Source organism: Carlito syrichta, unplaced genomic scaffold, assembly GCF_000164805.1.
Source record: "Carlito syrichta isolate Samal-C Ts95f unplaced genomic scaffold, Tarsius_syrichta-2.0.1 Scaffold303117, whole genome shotgun sequence".
In the NCBI taxonomy this organism is placed as follows: domain Eukaryota; kingdom Metazoa; phylum Chordata; class Mammalia; order Primates; family Tarsiidae; genus Carlito; species Carlito syrichta.
In genome coordinates, this window is record NW_007247213.1 from 16522 (window position 1) to 25661 (window position 9140).

Here is a 9140-nt window from a genome sequence, read left to right on the forward strand (position 1 = left end):
AGTTAATTTTTGTGTATGGTGATAGGTAGGGGTCCTGTTTCAATCTTCTGGATGTGATCAGCCAGTTTTCCCAGCACCATTTACTGAATTGGTTCTCCTCTCCCCAGTGGTTATTGTTGGAGACTTTGTCAAAGATGACTTGGTTGAGAAATTGAGGCTTTGCTTCCAGAATCTCTATGTTGTTCCATTGGTCTATGTGCCTGTTCTTGTACCAATACCAGGCTATTTTGATTACTGTTGCCTTATAGTAAAGTTTGAAGTCTGGAAGTGTGATACCTCCTGCTTTGTTTCTTTTGCTAAGGATTGTTTTGGCTATCCGTGGTTGTGTTTTTCCATATGAATTTCAGTATTGTCATTTCCAGGTCTGAGAAGAATGATGTTGGTAACTTAATGGGTATTGTGTTGAATCTGTAGATTGTCTTTGGTAAGATGGACATCTTAACAATGTTGATTCTTCCTATCCATGAGCATGGAATATTTTTCCATTTGTTTGTGTCTTCTTGGATTTCTTTAAGCAGTGTTTTGTAGTTCTCATTGTAAAGGTCTTTCACTCTCTGGTTAGTAAGATGCCGAGGTACTTCATTTTTTGTGTGGCTATTGTGAATGGGATTGTGCTCTTAATTTGGGTCTCTGCCTGCTTGTTGTTGGTATATAGGAATGCAACTGTCTTTTGCATATTTATTTTGTACCCTGAGACTTTGCCAAAGTCTTTTATCAGTGCAGGCATGCTTTTGACAGATTCTCTTGGATTTTCAAGGTATATGATCATATTATCAGCAAAGAAGGATAACTTGACTTCCTCTTTTCCTATTTGGGTGCCCCTGATTTCCTTCTCTTGTCTAATTATCTTAGCTAGGCCCTCCAACACAATGTTCAACAAGAGAGGTGAGAGTGGGCAGCCTTGTCTTGTTCCAGTTTTCAGGGGAAATGTTTCCAGTTTCTGTCCATTTAGCAATATGTTAGCTGTGGGTTTATCGTTGATGTCACTTACTATTTTGAGGTATGTTCCTTCTATACCTCGGTGTTTGAGGGCTTTTTATCAAGAAGGGATGTTGGATTTTATCAAAAGCTTTTTCTGCATCTAATGATATAATCATGTGGCTCTTGTTTTTACATCGGTTGATGTATTTAATTACATTTATGGTCTTGCGAATGTTGAACCAACCCTGCATTCTGGGGATGAAGCCTACTTGGTCATGGTGGATGATTTCTGAGCTGTGTTTTTGAATCCGATTTGCTAGAATCTTGTTGAGGATTTTTGCATCTGTGTTCATAAGGGATATTGACCTGTGGTTCTCTTTTTTTGTTGGAGCTTTATATTGTTTGGGTATCAGTGTGATGTTAGCTTCGTAAAATGATTTGGGGAGAATTCCATCTTTCTCAATTGCCCGGAATACTTTCAATAGGATTGGTATTAGCTCCTCTTTGTACATTTTGTAGAATTCTGATGGAAAGCCATCTGGTCCAGGGATTTTTTTGTAGGCAGAATCAATTTCCTGGGTTGTTATTTGTCTACTTAGTGTCTCAATGTCTTCTTGTTTCACCCTGGGGAGGTTGTGTGATGTCAGAAAGTCCTCCATTTCATTTAGGTTATCAAGTTTGTTTCCATACAGGAGTGCATAATAATCTCTGATAATCTTTTGAATTTCTTTGGAGTCAGTTGTGATTTGATCTTTTGTATTTCTGATTGTGTTTATTTGGGCTTTTTCTCTCTTTTTCTCGGTCATTCTGGCTAGGGTTCCATCGATCTTGTAAATTCTTTCAAAGAACCAACTTTTTGTTTTGCTGATGTTTTCTATGATATTTTTGTCTTCTATGTCCTGTATTTGGGCTCTTATTTTGGTTATTTGGATTCTTTTGTTCTAGTTGGGGTTTTGGGTCTTCTCTTTCCAGCTCCCTTAGGTGACTTGTTAGACTCTTCACTTGCGATCTTTCCATTTTCTTGATGTGTGCTCATAGAGATATAAATTCCGCTCTTAGAACTGATGTTATGGCATCCCAGAGGTTTTGGTAAGATGTTTCTTCATTTTCATTTGTTTCCAGGAATCTTATAATTTCTGCATTGATTTCAGTGTTGACCCAGTAGTTGTTCAGCATCATGCTGTTTAGTGTTTGTGTCTGGGTGGGTTTGGGGGAAATGTTGTTGGTGTTGATATTTATTTTTATTCCACTGTGGTCTGAGAATGTGCATGGCAAAATTTCAACCTTATGGAATTTGTTTATGCTTGATTTATGGCCAAGGATGTGATCGATCCTCGAGTACATTCCATGTGGTGATGAGTAGAATGTATATTCTGTGGTTGTTAGGTGGAATAATCTGTAGGTATCTATTAAGTCCATTTGGTTGAGTGTCAAGTTTAGATTCTGGATCTTCTTGTTGATTTCTTGCCTTTGATGATCTATGTAGGACTGTTAGTGGGGTATTCAAGTACCCTGCTATAATAGTGTTAGAGTTGATATCTTTTTAAAGTTTACTTAGTAGTTGCTTTATAAATGCTGGTGCTCCTGTGTTGGGTGCATATATGTTTAGGATGGATATTTCTTGTTGATGGATTGAACCTTTTATCATTATATAGTGTCCTTTTGTATCTTTTAAAATTTTTGATATCTTAAAAGTTGTTTTTTTCTGATATTAAGATCATGATTTCTGCCTTCTTTTGTGATCCATTTGCCTTTAAACTCATTTTCCATACCTTAATTTTGAGTATGTGTGTGTCCCTTATGGTGAGATGAGTTTCCTAGATGCAGCAAATAATTCAGTCATGGTTTCTTATCCATTTTGCTATTCTGTGTCTTTTCAGTGGTGCATTTAGTCCATTCACATTCTGGCTAACTATTGAAATGTGATTGTTATCACTGTCATGAGGGTCTTATAAAGTTTTTTGTTTGCTTGCTTTCTTTTAGCTTTGGGGTTGATATGTGTGTGTGTTTTCAAGTTTCTTGTTGCGCTATATTCTCTGTTGATTCTGTGCTCTGCTGTTCTCTTGGGTAGTGTGTGGTCATTCTTTTTTTTCTTTCTTCTGTGCTTAATATCTTTTTAAGTGTCTCCTGTAGAGATGGTCTGGAAGCTGCATAATATCTTAGGGATTGGATGTCTGGGAAGGATTCTAATTCTCTGTCACAGATGAAGCTGAACTTGGCTGGGTAGGAAATTCTTGGTTGAAATTGTTTATCTTTGAGGACTTTGAATATTGGACTCCAGTCCCTTCTTGCTTATAATGCTTCTGCTGATAGATCTGCTGTTATTCTGATTGATTTTCCCCAGTAGATAGTCTGACCTTTCTCTTTCTCTGCCTTTAGGATTTTTTCTTTTGTGCCTACTTTGGGTGAATTACTATGTGTCTAGGGTTGGTCTTCTCATTCAATGTCTTGTGGGGGTTCTCTGTATTTCTTGTGCTTGACTGGTCATATCTCTGGTGAGATGGGGTAAGTTTTCTTGTATTACTTCCTGGAATACTTGTGCCAAGTTGTTCTCCATTTCCCTTTTTTCTTCTGGGATACCAATCTGGCATAGGTTCTGCCTCTTGATATAATTGCACATCTCTTGTAGGCTTTGTTCTTTCTTTCTGAGTCTTCTTTTTATGTGTTTTACAGATTGGATTAATTCCATGTTCTGGTCTTCAAGTTCTGGGATTCTTTCTTCAACTAGATTAATTCTGCTTTCCTTGCTTGTTATCTTGTTATTTATTTCCTGGGGGAAATTTTTTATTGCCAAAATCTCTGTTACAAGTTCTTTCAGTGTTTCATCTTGTCTTTCTTGAGTCTTATTCACTCTTTTCATCCATTCCCTAATCCCTGTTGTATTCTGGGCTAGTGATTTGCTAATTTTATTGTTTGGGCTCCAAGTTCTGATTTTTCAAGAATTTTCTCTTTGTTATACTTACAATTGCCTGTGGTCTTCCTTTGTTTTTTCCTCAGTTGTGACAGATCTCTTGCTTTTCTCTTTAATTCTGTTATTCACTGTCACTGGGTGAGGCTTTCCTTTCTGATGTTTGCTCAGCTTGCTATTCTTCCCTGATCTGGGCTCTAGATTTGTTCTATTTTGAAATAGGACTGTGGGTGGGAAACATTGCTGTCTCTTGTAGTTTTTGAAAGTTGAATAAGGTAAGGGTTGGGGCACTACCTTACAGAAACTACTTACAAATTACAGTGTTCACTGATTGTGGTATGTGTTCCCTGAGACCACTTCCCACCACCACACATGATGATGCAGAGCAGAAACCAACACAAAAATACAATTGAACACACACACACACACAGACATACACCCACACCCCAAAACTAACTGGAACAACAACAGAGTGAAACTAAACAAATGACAACAACAAAAATCCAAGAAAACTGAACATACTCACACATGCCTAGCACAAAGTGAATGCAAAAGAAAAACAGAAAGACAAGAAAAAAAGGGGAATTCAGAGTGAGCCCTCACACTTATATTGACACACACCTTAAAATATAAAAAATAAAAATAAAAAAGCCAGAGGAACAAAAGAGCAAAAACAAAATTGAAAGTTGAACGCTCAATCATTCACATACACATATGAACAGAAAAAACAAACGAAGAAAGAAACAGTAAAAGAAAAGAAAAAAAGAAAAAAACTAGGGAGTGTAGATCAACCCCTCACATACACATTCATGCACAAAGGAATAATATTTAAAAATAGATGAACTAACAAACAGGCAAAATATTTTTTAAAATTTGAAAACATTTTTTTAAAAACCTGCCCTCTTGTGACAGGCTCTGTAATTGTTTCTCTTATCTGGTCTCTCCTGCAGAGCTTCCACCTCTTTCACTCTCTCCTCAGTGTCCAGAGCAGGGAAGAAGGGGAGCAGTGGAGGTGGGTGGGGCTGCAGTACTCCCCTCCCACTTTCGTATGGTCAAGGAGATCTCCTCCGGTAGGGAGGTACAGGATTGTCTCTTTCCCAGATATGTTCTTGTTGGGAGTGCCCCAGCCAGGTCTATCCTGGAATGGAGTTCTGTTATTGTAACTGATGTCCAGGCTCTGCCTGGGTTTGTCCCTCTCTGTCATGGCCCAGCTGTGTGGGTCCGATGTTCAGAGGATTGCTAGGGAGGAGGGGGTTTGGGTCAGCCCAGACTCACCACTGATCTCCTTGGAGTTCTTCCTCATCCTTTTCTGGCCACACCCTTTGTCCTGCATCTGGATCAGGGTAGGGGATGGGGCGCCTGGGATCAGCACTCGTCAGGTCCCTCCAAAGTTTGTGCTTTCAGGATATTCCCTCAAGGTCACAATCAACCCCTGAGTAGTTGATCCGTCAGTCACAGAGATCAGGTCTGTTGCTCCCTGGTGAGCAAATTGGAACACTTTCCTGCCCCACATTCAAGATGGTGGCAGGCCGCCTCTCTTGACCTCTCTGGTGGAGCTCTGCCTCTGAGCTCTCTCCACAGACCCTGCTTCCAGTGCCTGGCTTGCGCTGAAGTGGTAAGAGGGAGACCCTGCTTCCAGTTCCAGGGTCTGTGGAGGGAGACCCTGCTTCCAAAACCTGCTGCAGTGGTGAGGCAGAGCCTGGGGCGGTAGTCTCTCCTCACTGCTTCTTCACAGGAAAACTTTTGTCCCTTTGAAAAAAAAGATGGTGCTCAGCTTCTGTGACCTGAGAAGAGCCTGGCACCAATCAGAGAAGGCGCAGCACCAGCTGTTGCACCAGAGCCCTGGTCACTTGCTCATGAGCCCCCCAAGCGCTTGGCTTCTGTGTCCTGGGAATCACTAGGGTCCAATCCAGCAGGCGTAGAACCAACCACTACACCCAGAGAGTCCTGGCCACTAGCTCCCTAGCCCTCACTCAATCAGCCACTCACACTCCCATTCACTCATCAGCCCATACACAAAATTTTCCATATACTCACTCACACTGGGACTTGAATAGTCCGACTGCCTCAGCCGCCATCTTCCCCACCTCCCTCGTATGTCTTCTTTTGAGAAGTGCCTATTCATATCTTTTGCACACTTTGTAATGGGGCTGTCTGTTTTTTTTCTTTTCAGCATATTTGAGTTCCTTGGAAATCCTAGATGTTAAACCTTTGTCAGACATACAGTTGACAAATATCTTTTCCCAGTCTGTAAGCTGTCTCCCTGCTCTCTTGATGGTTTCTTTGGCTTTGCAGAAGCTTGTCAGTTTGTGAGGTCCCACTTGTCTATCTTATCTCTTATGGCATGGGTACTTGGGGTATTGATCAAGAATTGATTGCCAGTTCCAATTTCCATAAGGGTGTCTCCTGCATTTTATAAGGTTCTTATAGTTTGAGGTTTTACATTTAGGTCTTTGGTCCATTTAGAGTTGATTTTTGTGTATGGTGATAGGTAGGGATCTTGTTTTAATCTTCTGCATGGAGAAACACAAATTATTAAGAATCAGAGATATGATATCTCTACAGATTCAATTTGAAGATATATGAATGACAAAAAGCCATACACACACAGATGAAAAGATGTTGAACATTTTTAGTTGTGATGTTCACTACACACCTATTAGAATGACTAAAATTAAAAGGTTGACCATACTAAGCGTTGACAAAAATGTGGAGGAACAAGAACTCTCACACTGCTGGTGAGAATGAATGCAAAATTGTGTAATCACTTTGGAAAACAGTTTGGTGATTTTGTGAAAAGTATGCACTTACTGTAAGACTCATCCATTCCACTCCTAGGTGTCTAACCAAGACACATGAAAGCACATGTTTGTGCAAACACTTGGACACAAAGTTCAGCTTTATTTGAAACAGCAGAAGACTGGTAACAACCCACATGTCCATGAGCAGGTGAACAGATTAACAAATTGGGATATGCAATATGACACCACCTAGAAATGGAAAGGAATGAACTAGTGATGGAAACAGCAACATGGATATATCACTAAATAACGATGCTGAGTGGAGGAAGCAGATGAAGACTAGTACATAGTATATATACATTTATACATATATACCTATAGTACCTTCATTTTATATGTCTATATAAAAATCTGGAATAAGCATTACTGATCTGTATGCAGAAAGCAGATGGCAGATCGATAGCCGCAGGGAGCGGGCGGTGGGGTCAAGCAGGAGAAGCAAGAAGGAAGCACTGCATCGGGACACAGGGAAACCCACGCAGATGATGGACGTGCTTGCGTCTGAATGTGGTGAGAGTTTCACGGGTGGATACACATATCAACACTTCTAAATTGTGCACCTGAAATATTTGCAGTTGATAGTGTGTTGGTTATACTCTAGTAAAAATCAGTACACAAAAATTTTCGGTGCAACATGGAAATAGAAGTTTTTATCTTTAGCCATACCATTGTTCCTCTCTCATGTAGCCTATTACTAGGACACAGGAGACTCCTAGAATATGCTTTTAACGTGTTTTCCCTGTGTTCTAAAATTGTGACAAAGGCACCTGCTTAGTGATGAAAAATTCAGAAGACTTTTAAGGACAGAAGAAAAGAATTTCTGGCCATGCTGCTACTCATAAATAACCTCTTATGGTTCCCACATGCCAGCTTGTAGCTTTTCCCCACAAGTCCTGGGTTATGTCATGCACGGTGCTTATGTTCAGCTTTTAAACCTCTCGCCAGACAGTGAACATTTTCCCGTCATCAGATACTATAGATGTGAATTTTAATGTATGTATCGTACCCCATTGTATGTTTGTGTCATAATTAGTGAATCAGTCCCTTCCTATTAGACTTTCGGAATCTCGTAAGATTTATTTTTAATTAAAAGCTCACTAATGTTAAGGATATGGACGGTTTTAAATTTTAAAACCTTGCCGCATTTGTAAAGACTAGCCACTGCTGCATCTTATTTGAAAGCTGTCTGAGTGCACGCTGGGAACGAGCTAGCCCCGGGAGACACCCCAGCCGGCAGGAACCACATAAGGAACTGAAGATTCATGAACATGTGAGATGCGTGTTGCTCTGTCTTATGCCTCCACGACGCCTGGCAGGAGCTTCCTCAGTCGTGTGGCGTTCGCTTTGAGGCAGGCAGGCCCGGGGACACAGCCTTGGACGGTGACCGTCTGCGCTCTCGAGTCCTGGCCGCCACTGAGGCCCAGACACACAGGGCCAGGCTTTGGCTGTCGTGGAGCTGAGCCTCGAGCATGGCCCATGCCCAGGTGCCACAGGCCTCACTCACCCTTTCAGGAATCTCCCAACGAAAGCGTCCTCCTTGGCGCACAGAGGTCTTCTGCTAGGGCCAGAGAGGCTAGGGCAACACCGTCTGCATTCACACACTGGACAGCTTGCGTCTTCTGCGGCCGGAAGACCCGCATCCCTCAAGGCAGAGTGCGCTTAGGGATGTGGCCTTTGGCTGACTGCGGGGTGTTGCGCTCCTGGTTTTTGTAAGCTGCCCAGGCCTGGGGACGTCTTTCCCTGAGGTCATTACAATCCCGTTAAAGGGAGGTGCAGGTTGGACTCGTTCCCGGTTCTGACGCATGACATTTTGGACTTGCAGACTCCAGCGCGGACTCAGACTCACCCTTGCTGAGGCTGGTTTTGTGGCTGTGAATCCTGGATGTTGGGGATGGGAGGGAGGCCTGTGAATAGGGTGAATTCAGGAATACTGCCCTGTGACTCTGTGGCCATTGTGGTGGGGTGGACAGGTGAGCAGTCAGAGAGGTTTGGGCTTGTGAGCACAGTGACAGTCCCTCTGGCTGAGGCTGACTTGGACACCGAAGGGCAGGGGACCCCACACCAAGGACAGATCCCTGAGCCCCCGCCGCTGGACACCGTGGGCTCTAAACAGGATTTTTGTATCCTAACCCCAGGAAGGGACTAAATAAGAGAAAGCATGTTTGCCAAATTTTGTAAGAGGAAATTTATCTGAAGTTGGTTTAATTATTTAAAAATTCAATGTCCATTGACATTAACAAGTTTCCCCCCTCTATTAAAAAGATAGAAAAGCCGGGCTCGGTGGCTCAGCCTGTAATCCCGCGCCTTTGGGTGGCTGAGGTGAGTGGATTGCCTGAGCTCGCGGGTTCGAGACCCGCCTGGGCAGCGAGACCTCACCTCTACAATAAATCAAAAAATCAGCCGGGCGTGGTAGCGCACGCCTGTAATTCCGGCTACTCGGAAGGCTGAGGCGGAAGAATCGTCGGAGCCCAGCAGGTCGAGGCTGCGGTGGCCGGGAGCAGCCACTGCAC

At 42.4% G+C, this 9140-nt stretch overlaps 1 protein-coding gene across 1 annotated transcript in view; it reads left to right on the plus strand.

The window, feature by feature from the left end:
• LOC103260112 (cilia- and flagella-associated protein 46-like) overlaps nucleotides 1-9140 on the plus strand; it is a gene marked incomplete at its 3' end in the record, with an annotated part of 70512 nt that overhangs the window by 16502 nt on the left and 44870 nt on the right. The gene's annotated exons all lie outside the window — the stretch shown is intronic.